The sequence below is a fragment of the Ctenopharyngodon idella genome, chromosome 20 (genome assembly GCF_019924925.1).
Source record: "Ctenopharyngodon idella isolate HZGC_01 chromosome 20, HZGC01, whole genome shotgun sequence".
Taxonomy (NCBI): domain Eukaryota; kingdom Metazoa; phylum Chordata; class Actinopteri; order Cypriniformes; family Xenocyprididae; genus Ctenopharyngodon; species Ctenopharyngodon idella.
The window spans coordinates 11076837-11092239 of record NC_067239.1 but is presented as its reverse complement, the minus strand read 5'-3'; the positions used below and the strand labels follow the sequence as shown (position 1 = coordinate 11092239).

The following is a 15403-nucleotide window of genomic DNA, read 5'->3' as shown; positions in this document are numbered from 1 at the left end:
AAGTCTGGACAGCAAAAAAAAAAAAACTACATAATCAGATTCTTTCAAATCTGATTCAACCCACATTTGGAGGTGGTTTGAAATGCGATTCCAATCAGATTTTTACAAATGTGTCTTAGTCTGAAGGCTCTGGCTGCTCGAATTGGATTTAAAATTGTCTTTTGCGTCACTCTTAATGTATCACAACGATAACATCAAAACCGGTGACAGAAATGCCAGAAGTATTCATACAGTATACAAACGGTATGTCCAGAGATGTCTGCTGTGACTACACCACAGAACATCACAATATATACCAGTTTCCTCTGTCGCTGAGTTTTTCTTGTGCAACAGAAGAGTTCAGCTCCATGACTCGACAGGGTGCTTATTTGGAGAGTGAGATGATGCACTTCTTACATTGTGGGGGAAACAGACAATTTGAAATCTGATAATTTAATGAAGTTTTTTTATTTTATTTAATATACTATTTTTAAATGTCAAATAATGCTCATTGTAGGGACACTAGGAAACTAGCTAGTTTATTGCTGTATCAAATAATTTCTATTGAACATGAATTGGGTCCATTTAACATTCAACAGGCCAACATAAATACAAAAATACAACAGAACAAAGATGCAATTTAAATAAACAGTGCTTTTCAGGTTAGTCTAACAGTAGTTTTCAGATACAGAAATAAAGTAATCAAATGTAAAATATATTTTTTGTTGTATAAATTAAATATACATTAATAATTATTAAAGTTACAAAAGTTATTTAGTTAAGAGTTGTGAGTGAGAGACAACTTTTGTTGTCTGATTAACATTAAAACAGACAGCAGCAGAGCAGGAATGTTAGCTGCACAGATCCTATATACTGGTACACAAGCGTTTTATTTCTCAACTGTTTACGTTCATTTAAAAGACATAACCGATTATGTTTACAAGCATACTCAATTCACGTCGGCTCACGTCCGCAGCAGTTTGCCCGATTTTATCATGTTGAATCGGGGCCGTTGGTGAGAGTGAGAACTCTGATTGGATATTCAGTTTATCGAACAAGTCATTGCACGAGAATTAAAGCAAAAGTGATGAAAGAGAGTAAGACAGAAGGTCAAGACAGAAGGCTGGTCTAAAATTGTGTTATCCTACCTGAGCATTCCAAAACGCAAATATTTTCATAACAACATGAGCCGCTTAAAATGAAGAAAGTTATCAACATAACTGATATTCAAAATGGTAAGCAAGTGCTGCTTTGTTTGCGTTTCATATCTCTGTAGATCTCGTATATCCTTGTTTTTGGTTTCTTCTTTTGAATGATGAATATAGACTATTGATACCCACTGATATAGACAGTTAATTCCTTACACACAGGCGCAGAATGCATGTGCTAGTTTGCAGTCGGCTGTAGTCTGTGCTGTGTGTTCAAGCGCAGCTTTTTGGTACAGACGCAGCCGACGCGAAGCGACAACACCGTCGGTTTTCATCTGTGCTAGTTCTTTGAAGTTGGCTTTGTGTTTCCCAGGCTTTAGAAGTGAAATGAAAGAGAACGCAATTCAGTATTTGCACACTCGAAAAATGCACCCAAAAATGAAAATTGTCATTAATTACTCACCCTCGTCTTTCCAAACCCGTAAGACTTTCGTTCATCTTCCAAACACAAATGAAGATCTTTTTGATGAAATCTGAGAGCTTTCTGTCTCTCAGTAGACGGCCTACACAACTGAAACTTTGATGCTTTAAAAAGTTCATAGAGATCTTAAAACTAATCCATATGAATTGAGTGGTTCAGTCCAAAATTTCTGAAGAGACTCGATCACTTCATATGATAAACAGATTTAATTAAGGCTTTTATTCAAATAAACATTGATCAGTGAACATAAAGAGAAGCTCAACCGAAACTGCTTGAGCTTCCCTTTACCACAACTGATGTGTGAGTTGATGAATGTTTATATGTGAATAAAAGCCTAAATTCAATCTGTTCTTCATATAAAGCGATCTTGTCTCTTAAGAAAATTTGGACTAAATCGCTCAATTCATATGAATTAGTTTTACAATCTCTTTATGTACTTTTTGAAGCATTAAAGTTTCAGTTGCATAGGTAGTCAGTGGAAGGACAGAAATCTCACAGATTTCATTAAAAAAGATTTTCATTTGTGTTGAAAGTCTTACGGGTTTGGAACGACATTAGGGTAAGTAATTAATGACACAATTTTCATTTTTGGGTGAACTAACCCTTTAAAAACACATGCAAAAGATAAACTTTTGTGAAGATGCAACACTGTCCTGATCAGAACAATGACTGTTCCATCAATTGTCCGAGCGTCATTCACTCTGACCCTGGGCAGCCCTTATTGTCGAGTCCTGCTGTATTGTGTTTCATTTTGTTTTAAAAAGTATTTACAGTATCTCACAGAAGTGAGTACACCCCTCACATTTTTGTAAATATATCTTTTCATGTGACAACACTGAAGAAATGACACTTTGCTACAATGTAAAGTAGTGAGTGTACAGCTTGTATAACAGTGTAAATTTGCTGTCCCCTCAAAATAACTCAACACATAGCCATTAAGTGAAAATGTCCAAATTGGGCCCAAAGTGTCAATATTTTGTGTGGCCACCATTATTTTCCAGCACTGCCTTAACCCTCTTGGGCATGGAGTTCACCAGAGCTTCACAGGTTGCCACTGGAGTCCTCTTCCACTCCTCCATGACAACATCACGGAGCTGGTGGATGTTAGAGACCTTGCGCTCCTCCACCTTCCGTTTGAGGATGCCCCACAGATGCTCAATAGGGTTTAGGTACCCTCAGCTTCTTTAGCAAGGCAGTGGTCGTCTTGGAGGTGTGTTTGGGGTCGTTATGTTGGAATACTGCCCTGCGGCCCAGTCTCCGAAGGGAGGGGATCATGCTCTGTTGGCATTCATGGTTCCCTCAATGAACTGTAGCTCATCAGTGCCGGCAGCACTCATGCAGCCCCAGACCATGACACTCCCACCACCATGCTTGACTGTAGGCAAGACACACTTGTCTTTGTACTCCTCACCTGGTTGCCGCCACACACGCTTGACACCATCTGAACCAAGTAAGTTTATCTTGGTCTCATCAGACCACAGGACATGGTTCCTTAGTCTGCTTGTCTTCAGCAAACTGTTTGCGGGCTTTTTTGTGCATTATCTTTAGAAGAGGCTTCCTTCTGGGACAACAGCCATGTAGACTAGTTTGATGCAGTGTGTGGCGTATGGTCTGAGCACTGACAGGCTGACCCCTCTGCAGCAATGCTGGCAGCACTCATATTTCCCAAACACAACCTCTGGATATGACGCTGAGCACATGCACTAAACTTCTTTGGTCGACCATGGCGAGGCCTGTTCTAAGTGGGACCTGTCCTGTTAAACCACTGTATGGTCTTGGCCACCGTGCTGCAGCTCAGTTTCAGGGTCTTGGCAATCTTCTTATAGCCTACGCCATCTTTATGTAGAGCAACAATTCTTTTTTACAGATCCTCAGAGTTCTTTGCCATGAGGTGCCATGTTGAACTTCCAATGACCAGTATGAGAGAGTGAGAGGGATAACACCAAATTTAACACACCTGCTCCCTATTCACACCTGAGACCTTGTAACACTAATGTGTCACGTGACACCGGGGAGAGAAATTGGCTAATTGGGCCCAATTTGGACATTTTCATTTAGGGGTGTACTCACTTTTGTGGCCAGCGGTTTAGACATTAATGGCTGTGTGTTGAGTTATTTTGAGGGGACAGCAAATTTACACTGTTATACAAGCTGTACACTCACTACTTTACATTGTAGCAAAGTGTCATTTCTTCAGTGTTGTCACATGAAGAGATATAATAAATATTTACAAAAATGTGAGGGGTGTACTCACTTCTGTGAGGTACTGTAATTGTTTTACCCAGAGAAAAACATAGAATTATGCAATTTGTTTTAAGTTGATCCAAAATCAGCCAATACATCGGTGCATCACTAGTTAATTGTCTGTATTATTTTTTTTAAATTTACACTTTCTATGCGTCTCAAACAACTGTCAGTAGCTGCGCGGCATGCATGCAGAAAGCGTGCAGAGTTGGCATGTTGTTTGGCATCGACTGCTATAACAGCTGAGTGTGACGTGCAAGAGATGTGATGTGGTGTTACCTGATAAACATCATTGGGGCCTGAGATACACATTATTGGGACCCTATTGGAATTGCTCCGTTTATTAGGGCCCAAGCCACTAATAAGGAGAATAAAAGGTTTTTGCCGATTTCCAATTGTAGTTTTTCTACTGAAGTTTTATCCCAATTTCTAAAATTTAGTACTGGTCCCCAAATTTCACACCCATATAAAAGAATTGGTTTTATTATTGAATTATATAATTTTATCCAAGTTTTAATGGGTAATTTTAAGTGACCGTATCGTGACTTTATAGCATAAAAACCCCTCCGAGCCTTTTCGCTCTGTGTTTTGACAGCCAGACTGAAGCTTCCCGAAGCGCTGATGTCGATGCCCAGATAACAGTAGCTGGTGCTATGCTGTAGGACCTGGCCTTTATAAGTGAATTGGTGTTTGTTTCCCTGAGATCTGGCCTTTTTCTGGAACGCCATTACTCTGGTTTTGTCCAGATTGACTGTCAGGGCCCATTTGTGACAGTACTGTTCCAGCAGGGACAGGCTTTGCTGGAGACCATCAGGTGTGCGGGACAGCAGGACCAGATCATCCGCGTACAGCAGACATCTGACCTCTGTGTGGTGTAGAGTGAGGCCGGGGACAGTAGAGCGCTCTAGCGCTGATGCCAGATCATTTATGTAGATGTTGAAAAGAGTCGGACTCAGACTGCATCCCTGCCTCACTCCCCGTCCCTGCCGGAAAAACGCTGTTCTGTGGTTATTGATTTTCACCGCACATTTGCTGTTGGTGTACAGGGATTGTATAGTATCAAAAGTTTTCCCGCTGATGCCAATTTGTAGGAGTTTGTACAGTAAACTGTCATGCCAAATTGAGTCGAATGCTTTTTTTAAAATCTGCAAAACATGCAAATATTTTCCTTTGATTGTCCTTGATGGTTTTGTTTTGGTAAAAATCCAATTTGTGCTTTATTTAAAATGTTGTGTGTGGAGATGTGTGTGACAGTATGGCTGTTTATGATGCTGCAGAACAGTTTTCCTAAAGCACTGCCCAAACAGATGCCGCGATAATTATTGGGGTCAAATCGATCACCTTTTTTAAATATGGGGGTGATCAGTCCCTCAGACCAGATCTCAGGGAAGTTACCGGACCATAAAACCAGATTAAATAATTTGGCTAGAGCTTTATTCATGCTGGGACTGCTGAGTTTAAGCATTTCATTGCTAACGTCATCTTGGCCACATGTTTTCTTTAAGAGTTTTAATATGCTCTGTTATTTCAGATATTGTTAAATTTATCTCATGGATTTTGATAATTTTTAATTGTTTTCTCCAAGTCTACAAGTGTTTTCTTTATTTTACACTGAGGCTGGTTAAGGTCAGTATGTTCAATTTTTTGATAAAGATTTTTGAAGTAAGATTTCTAAATTGTGCCACTCTATAATGATATTTCTGATTTGGGTTTTTCGAGTTTTTTATGTAGATTTGAGAAAGTATTTTGATCTACTGATTCATCAATTTCATCAATTTTGGTTTTAAAATAATTTTCTCTTTTGTTCCACAATAGTCTCTTGTAATTTTTCAGACAGTCAGAATAAGTAAGCCGTAATGTCTGGCTGGATGGATCTTTGTGCTTTTTGTTAGAAAGTCTCCTTAGTTCTTTTCTGAGACTTTCACATTCATCATCAAACCAAACATCCTTTCTTATTGTCTGTTGATTTGTTTTACTTTTGCGTTGTCGTTTAATGTTAGATAGAGTTGCCAATGTTTTGAATATGTAATTTAAGTTTTTTTTTTGTTGCTAAATTTATCCCATTAACATCTAAGGTGAAATTAGTGGATATAAAGTCATCCAGCATTTTTAATATAGTAGGATTGTTCATGTTTTCTTGGAATTGTTCAGAGCTGGACTGGTTCCATTTCAGTTTAGGTTTCAAAGGAAACAGTTTTTCAGATTCTAGTGGAAAAGTGTTGGTCCTTTCACATGGTGGTTTCAGATAAAGCGTTGTTTGGCAGTGATCAGAAATCGGGAGCTAAGGTCTGACTGTGAAGGCATTAATAAAATTTGGATCAATATCTGTTATTGAATAATCAACCACACTGGTTCCTAATCTGGAGCAATAAGTGAATGTACCTAATGTATCTCCTCTAGTTCTGCCATTAATTATGTATATCCCTAAACCTTTACAGAGTTTTAACATTTGCTTTCCATTCATGTTAGTGTACAGTTGCCCCGAAGCCACCGGGCTTTGGCCCGTCATCACTGCTTGCAGCTATATTTAGGGCCCAAGCCCTGTAAAGGGCGAAGGCCCTATTGTTTCCTTTAGGATTATTCGGGCCCAAGCCGAAGGCCCTATTGTTTTCTTTAGGATTGTTGTTAGGGCCCAAGCCCAAAGGGCGAAGGCCCTATTGTTTTCTTTAGGCTCGACAGCGCCCCCTTGAATGGGCTTCGAAAACTTGGTCCATATATCAAACACGCTTGCACATATAAGTATAAAACTTGGTACACATATAGACCTCATCGGGCCTAACAACTTTCGTACTCTAAGTTATACGGCAGCTCAACAGGAAGTCTGTTATTATGGGTTGTTTGAAAAACACATGCTCTGGAATTTGATATACTCCTCCTAGGTGATTAATCCGATCACCACCAAACTCGGTCAGCATGAAGTCAAGACAGTGATGATGAAAAATTGCCAGTGGATTTTTGATATCGAACGGTTTAGCCGTGGCGAGGCAACAAATTTATGGCGAGAAAAGGGAATCAGGAAGTGTGTTATAACTTCTGCATACATTGATTGATTTTTATGAAACTTCACCAGTGTGTTGGTTGTAGGAGTCCGATCACATGGATGTGACTATTGTGAGTCAAAGTTATAGCGCCACCAACTGGCAGCAGGAAGTGTATCACTTTTAAAATGCTTTGAGATTGCCCTCTTATTTTCACCCGATTTGCTTCAAACTTCATCACAATAATGTCAAAACATGGCAGATGTAGACCTGTGAATGTATTTGTGATATCTTAAATATTGTTGCCATGGCAACCCATCAAACTTTAATAATATTCTTGGGCATTTTTGAGCCTCTTAACATGCTTCAAATTGCATGAAACTCGACACACACATCAATATTGTCATCTAGTAGACATGGGCAAAGCCTTAGAAATGGGCGGGGAGCAGGGGCTCTACAGCGCCACCTTTTGACAAAAGTGGGGGGGTTAGTTTAACCTACAGTCACTTCACTCAGTACACTTATTGTTTTCATTAAGCTGGACAACTTTCTAATTTACAGTCATTAGCTCTGACCAACAGGAAGTCAGATATTTTGGTTTGAATGTGGATTTTTCACACACAGACACAGACACACTCAGACACAGACATAGACTCTCTCTCTCTGTCCAAACCCCCCTACCCCCTCCTTCCTCCTCCCCTCTCACTCCTTCAGTCTCTGTGTGTGTGAGTGTGTGTGTGTGAGTGTGTGTGTGTGTGTGTGTGTGTGTGTGTGTGTGTGTGTGTGTGTGTGAGAGTGTGTGTGTGTGAGTGTGTGTGTGAGTGTGTGTGTGAGTGTGTGTGTGTGTGTGTGTGTGTGTGTGTGTGTGTGTGTGTGTGTGTGTGAGTGTGTATTACAATCTTGATTAGTGGTCTTTAACCCTTTTACTAATTACCCATTTATTGATGAACTTATAAAAATTTTGAACTGCAAATGATAACTTCACACATTTGAAATTGAACCATGATATCACTATATAACTATTCTATATTACTGTTCAGACGGGACTAGTTTTCTAAATGTTGTTTGAGTTACAATTATTATTTTTTTACAATTACAGTTAGAATTTTTAACTTAATTATTTATTGATAGAATTCAAATTTATTAAAAAACCCTGTTTCAGTAAATTTCACATGATTATAAAAGTGGCTGTTTAAAATAAACTTGCATAAGTGAGCAGAAAAATCTAGACCTTACTTTTACCTGAGACTGACATTAAAATTGTCTTTGCAGGTTCTGTGATTTGGCTCTTAATTTTTTTTTTTTTTTTTTTTCCCATCTTATACCACACAATTAAATGAAAGCATGCATAGTGCATAAGATTGGTGCACAAACAACAGTTCAGGGAGGTGAAAAACACATGAAGAGAAATGTTAGGATTATACAACATCAGCAAACACAGACATTCGCATTAAAGCTGGATTAGATTTCTCAGAGCACAGTGGAGTTTGCACAAATAACGTAATTTTTGATAGAATTTTTATAAAGGTTGTCTGAGGAAAAAACACAGACATGGCAGATTAGGATGATATTCTGCACTCATTTGAAATTGACTTATGACATTCTATGGCATGAAAGTCATCTCAATTTATACATTCTCATGGATGTGGCTGTTGTGGTTTGTGATCATAGGAGCATCAGCTGCTGCAGTAAATGTGGAGTGAATTCATTACACACAGACTGATATATTTCAAATGTTTATTTCTTTTAATTTTGATGATTATAACTGACAACTAAGGAAAATCCCAAATTCAGTATCTCAGAAAATTAGAATATTGTGAAAAGGTTCAACTTTGAAGACACCTGGTGCCACACTCTAATCAGCTAATTAACTCAAAACACCTGCAAAGGCCTTTAAATGGTCTCTCAGTCTAGTTCTGTAGGCTACACAATCATAGGGAAGACTGCTGACTTGACAGTTGTCCAAAAGACGACCATTGACACCTTGCACAAGGAGGGCAAGACACAAAAGGTCATTGCAAAAGATGCTGGCTGTTCACAAAGCTCTGTGTCCAAGCACATTAATAGAGAGGTGAAGGGAAGGAAAAGATGTGTTAGAAAAAAGTGTACAAGCAATAGGGATAACCGCACCCTGGAGAGGACTGTGAAACAAAACCCATTCAAAAATGGGGGAGATTCACAAAGAGTGGACTGCAGCTGGAGTCAGTGCTTCAAGAACCACTACGCACAGACTTATGCAAGACATGGGTTTCAGCTGTCGCATTCCTTGTGTCAAGCCACTCTTGAACAACAGACAGCGTCAGAAGTGTCTCGCCTGGGCTAAAGACAAAAAGGACTGGACTGCTGCTGAGTGGTCCAAAGTTATGTTCTCCGATGAAAGTAAATTTTGCATTTCCTTTGGAAATCAGGGTCCCAGAGTCTGGAGGAAGAGAGGAGAGGCACACAATCCACGTTGCTTGAGGTCCAGTGTAAAGTTTCCACAGTCAGTGATGGTTTGGGGTGCCATGTCATCTGCTGGTGTTGGTCCACTGTGTTTTCTGAGGTCCAAGGTCAACGCAGCCGTATACCAGGAAGTTTTAGAGCACTTCATGCTTCCTGCTGCTGACCAACTTTATGGAGATGCAGATTTAATTTTTCAACAGGACTTGGCACCTGCACACAGTGCCAAAGCTACCAGTACCTGGTTTAAGGACCATGGTATCCCTGTTCTTAATTGGCCAGCAAACTTGCCTGACCATAACCCCATAGAAAATCTATGGGGTATTGTGAAGAACAAGATGCGATATGCCAGACCCAACAATGCAGAAGAGCTGAAGGCCACTATCAGAGCAACCTGGGCTCTTATAACACCTGAGCAGTGCCACAGACTGATTGACTCCATGCCACGCCGCATTGCTGCAGTAATTCAGGCGAAAGGAGCCCCAACTAAGTATTGAGTGCTGTACATGCTCATACTTTTCATGTTCATACTTTTTAGAAATCTTGGCCAACTGAAAATCCTTTCTTTGTATTGGTCTTAAGTAATATTCTAATTTTCTGAGATACTGAATTTGGGATTTTCCTTAGTTGCCAGTTATAATCATCAAAATTAAAAGAAATAAACATTTGAAATATATCAGTCTGTGTGTAATGAATGAATGTAATATACTAGTTTCACTTTTTGAATGGAATTAGTGAAATAAATAAACTTTTTGATGATATTCTAATTATATGACCAGCACCTGTACATCGGAACCCGCCGCCATCAGGGCCGGGCAGAAGCTGGTACCCAGGCGTGGCAGGGGGGCTCGACAGCGCCCCCTTGAATGGGCTTCGAAAACTTGGCCATATATCAAACACGCTTGCATGCATTAGTATGAAACTCGCTACACATATAGACCTCATCAGGCCTAACAACTTTCATGCTCTAAGATATACGCCAGCTCAACAGGAAGTCCGCTATTATGGGTTGTTTGAAAAACGCATGCTCTGGAATTTGATATACTTCTCCTAGGCGATTATTCCGATCACCACCAAACTCGGATGATGAATTGATTTTTATGAAACTTCAGCTTTGTGTTTGTTGTTGGAGGCCGATCACATGGATGTGACTATTGTAAGTCAAAGTTATTGTGCCACCAACTGGCAGCAGGAAGTGTGTCACTTTCAAAATGCTTTGAGATCACCTTATTTTTTCCCAATTTGCTTCAAACTTCATCAGAATAATGTCAAGACATGGCAGATGTAGACCTTTGAAAATAATTGTGATATCGCAAACACTGTTGCCATGGCAATGCATCAAACTTTAATATTCTTTTTGGATGCTTTTGAGACTCTTAACATGCTTTAAATTGCATGAAACTCAATACACACGTCAGATGTCAACCAGTAGACATGGGCAAAACTGTAGAAATGGGCGGGGAGGAGGGCCTCTATAGAGCCACCTTTTGACAAAAGTGGGTGGGTTAGTTTTACCTACAGTCACCAAACTCGGTACACTTTGTTCTCATTAAGCCGCACAACTTTCTAATTTACAGTCATTAGCTCCGACTAACAGGAAGTCAGATATTTTGGTTTGAATGTGGATTTTTTTGAATAAACAAGCTCTCAATTTTAAACTACTACTACTACTAGGGGGTTTATTCGATTCAGGGAAATGAAATGACTCATATTTTCTGTAAAAAAACAAAAAAACAAAAAAAACAATTAAATTATATATAGAATAATACAAATGTTTTAAATTAAACACATTTTATTCATTTTTTTTTCAATTCAAAAAGCGTGTGTAATTTAAAAATAGGGCAGATTATATCTGATTGAAAAAAGGATAAATGTCATACTTAGAGTAACAACTAGAGGGCAGCATATACCTATTTTTAAACAGGGTTGGATAAATCATACAATAGAGCAATAGTTTAGATAGAGCAATACTTTTTTTATTTTATACTGTATGTGCAGATATATTTAAACATTTATCAAAGACCACTTTCTGTCAGTTTAGTTATTTTATTTTTTTTGTTTAAAATGATCTTCTCAGTCTGTCTCTGTCTCTCTCTCCTTCCCCTCCCCCTTAATCCTTCAGGTTCACTCTGGAGTGGGTGGGTGTGTGTATGTGTGTGTCAGTTTCACCCTTGATCAGTTCTTTAACCCTTTTCTTGCAGACTCACTGTGCTTAAGAGTTTAGTGCCAACCCTAATCAAACACACCTGAAGCAGCTAATCAAGCCAGTGTATTTGTAGGCCACTGACAACATAGTATTATATTATTAGTTTGATTATTAGGTTAATTAAAATATAAAAACACACTGCAAATGATAACTTCACACTCATTTGAAATTGAACTATGACATTATATCACTATTTGGACTGGACTACTTTTCTAAATGACACTTGAGTTACAATTCTTATTACCCGTCAACTGTGAATTCATGTATTGATTTAGACAAGACTACCCATATTTACATAAATTTCACATGATTTTATAAAAGTGGCTGTTTATAACAAACTTGAATAAGTAAGCAGAAAAGTCTAGACACATACCTTACTTTTACCAAAGACAGATATTAAAATCATCTTTGCAAGTTCCGTCATTTGGCTCTATTTATTAATTTTATATTATTTTTATTTTTACATCAAATACTACACATACTGAAATTAAAGAAAGCATGATTTTGGTGCATAGGATTATTACGCAAACAACAGCTCAGGGAGGTCAAAAAACACTTGGAACACATGTGTATCGAGTTTCTTGCAATTTGAAGCATGCTAAGAGTCTCAAAAGCACCCAAAACGAATATTAAAGTTTGATGCGTTGCCATGGCAACAGTGTTTGAGATATCACAATTCTTTTTACATGTCTATATTCGCCATGTCTTGACATTATTCTGATGAAGTTTGAAGCAAATCAGGTAAAAATAAGAGGGTGATCTCAAAGCATTTTGAAAGTGACACAGTTGCCACCTGTTGCCAGTTGGTGGTGCTATAACACAATAGTCACATCCATGTGATCGGACTCCTTCAACGAACACACAGCTGAAGTTTCATAAAAATCAATGTATGTAAAAGTTATAACACACTTCCTGATTCCCTTTTCTCGCCATAAATTTGTTGCCTCGCCGCTGGCAATTTTTCATCATCAGTGTCTTGACTTCATGCTGACCAAGTTTGGTGGTGATCGGATTAATCGCCTAGGAGGAGTATATCAAATTCCAGAGCATGCGTTTTTCAAACAACCCATAATAACCAACTTCCTGTTGAGCCGGCGTATAACCCGATGAGGTCTATATGTTTACTGAGTTTCATACTAATGCGTGCAAGCGTGTTTGATATGTAGACCAAGATTTCGGACTCCGTTCAAGGGGGCGCTGTCGAGCGCCCCTGCCACTCCCAGGTACCAGCCTCTGTGGCGTCCTAATGGCTGCAGATTCGAATGTGTGTGCCAATTTTCAAGAGTTTTTGAGCATGTTAAGGTCCCCAAAAAGCCCCGGATGACAAAAAAAAAAATAAATAAAAATAAATAAATAAATATAGCTGCAAGCAGTGATGACGGGCCAAAGCCCGGTGGCACCGCCACCACGGTGACTTCAGGGCAACTGTACATGGCGGGCAATGGGCATTTAAAACAGTTACACATAAAAGGACTATGTCAAATTTACACCACATTTACTGCAGCAGCTGATGCTCCTATGATCACAAACCACAACAGCCACATCCATTAAATCATTTAAAATTAGATGAATTTCATGTCATAGAGTGTCATAGGTTGCTTTGAAATGAGTACAAAGTTTTCTTTTGCAGCTCAACATTTTCTAAGTCTGTTAATCTAAGTCCAGTATTTGTCTTAAGGTTTTTAATATATTTTTCTAAACCATTAAAAGTGTCACTGACACCCCCCCACCACCACACACACTCACTCACACACACACAGACACACACACACACACACACACAGACACACACACACACACACAGAGGCAGAGTGACATTTAAGGACCAGTTAGTTGAGTCAGATTATTCAAAAACATTTTAAACAATAAGAATAAAATCTATACTGTGACAGAAATTAGTACTTGATAATCTCTTAATATATACATTTAAATGTAATACTAACCAAAACTATTTATAGTAAAATTATCATTCGCTGTTAAAAATATGAGATGAATTTCAGATGAATATCAGATGAATTTATTAAAGATGTTTTATTAACAATTATTAAACTAATTATATAAAACTATATAGTCAGTGAACTACAAATGAACTGGTTCTTTACCTTAATTTTGTTAGGCCTTCTCTTCTATAAATTTGCATAAGACATTTCCTATTCGAAAAAGGACAACAGCAATGAAGGGGTTAAACCTGCAAGACTGTACACACGCACACACACACACACACAGAGGGTGAGAGAGAGAGACTGTTTTATCAGTAAGTTGCTTCAGAAGATTCAACATTTTAAATAAAAAATAAAATCTATTAGTCTTTGATAATGTCTAAATATATGCATCAAAAGAAATTACCCACTGAATAATTATACCTTTTAAACAGTGTTTGAAAACAAAGTTTTGTAAAAACTGTTTTCTCAACCATGTTTAAAAATAGGTATTTGCTGCCCTCTAGTGCTTATTCTATATGACATTTGAATATTATTTGAATTATTTTAATCAAAGAGCAGTTATCTGCCTAATTTTAACTTACACATACTTATTGAAATGAAAAATTTAATTAAAATGTGTTTATTTATAATATTTATATTTTATATTGAATTAAAGGATGTATAATTCCATGGTTAGTAAATATAAGTCTTTTCCTGTTTCCCTTTTTGTTCTTATTTCAAACTGTTGCCATGGCAACACCGTTCAAGATATCCTATAATTGTTTGCATTATAGCATCTTCAGTGTCTTGTCGTCAAGTTTGATGGCGATTGTATGAATCCCCTAAGAGGAGTAGTTAAAATTGTTTATACAAAAATTCCACATTCAAACCAAAATAGCTGACTTCCTGTTGGTCGGAGCTAATGACTGTAAATTAGAAAGTTGTCTGGCTTAATGAGACCAATATGTGTACCGAGTTTGGTGACTGTAGGTTAAACTAACCCCCTCACTTTTGTCAAAAGGTGGCGCTGTAGAGCCCCTGCTCCCCGCCCGTTTCTAAGGCTTTGCCCATGTCTACTGGATGACAATATTAATGTGTGTGTCGAGTTTCATGCAATTTGAAGCATGTTAAGAGCCTCAAAAATACCCAAGAATATTATTAATGTTTGACTTGTTGCCATGGCAACAATATTTAAGATATCACACATACATTCACTGGTCTGCATCTGCCATGTTTTGACATTATTCTGATGAAGTTTGAAGCAAATCGGGTGAAAGTAAGAGGGTGATCTCAAAGCATTTTGAAAGTGACACACTTCCTGCTGCCAGTTGGTGGCACTATAACTTTGACTCACAATAGTCACATCCATGTGATCAGCCTCCTATAACAAACACAAAGCTGAAGTTTCATAAAAATCAATCAATGTATGCAGTCGTTATAACACATTTCGTGTTTCACTTTTCTCGCCGTAAATTTGTTGTCTCGCCACGGCCAAACCGTTCAAGATATCAAAAATCCGCTGGCAATTTTTCATCAATGTCTTGACTTCATGCTGACCGAGTTTGGTGGTGATCGGAATAATCGCCTAGGAGGAGTATATCAAATTCCAGAGCATGCGTTTTTCAAACAACCCATAATAACTGACTTCCTGTTGAGCTGGAAGCATAAAAGTTGTTAGGCCCGATGAGGTCTATATGTGTAGCGAGTTTCATACTAATGCATGCAAGTGTGTTTGATATATGGCCAAGTTTTCGAAGCCCATTTAAAGGGGCGCTGTCGAGCCCCCCTGCCACGCCCGGGTACCAGCTTCTGCCCGGCCCTGATGGCCGCGGGTTCCGATGTATTTGCAAAGTTTCATGAGTTTTTGAGCATGGTAAGGGCCCCAAAAGTGCCCGAATAGTCGGGGAAAAAAAAAAAAAAAAATTATCCTAAAGAAAACAATAGGGCCTTCAGGCCTTTGGGCTTTGGCCCTAATACTAATAATAATCCTTAGAAAAATAATAGGG

General features: G+C 38.5%; 3 protein-coding genes across 7 annotated transcripts in view; 1 reads left to right on the top strand and 2 right to left on the bottom strand.

Moving 5' to 3' along the window:
* Window positions 1–15403, bottom strand: part of LOC127502714 (DNA polymerase zeta catalytic subunit-like) — an 845784-nt gene that overhangs the window by 570000 nt on the left and 260381 nt on the right. The window lies entirely within an intron of this gene.
* Window positions 1–15403, bottom strand: part of LOC127502738 (uncharacterized) — a 237575-nt gene that overhangs the window by 102919 nt on the left and 119253 nt on the right. The gene's annotated exons all lie outside the window — the stretch shown is intronic.
* pum2 (pumilio RNA-binding family member 2) overlaps window positions 1–15403 on the top strand; it is a 129877-nt gene that overhangs the window by 2992 nt on the left and 111482 nt on the right. The gene's annotated exons all lie outside the window — the stretch shown is intronic.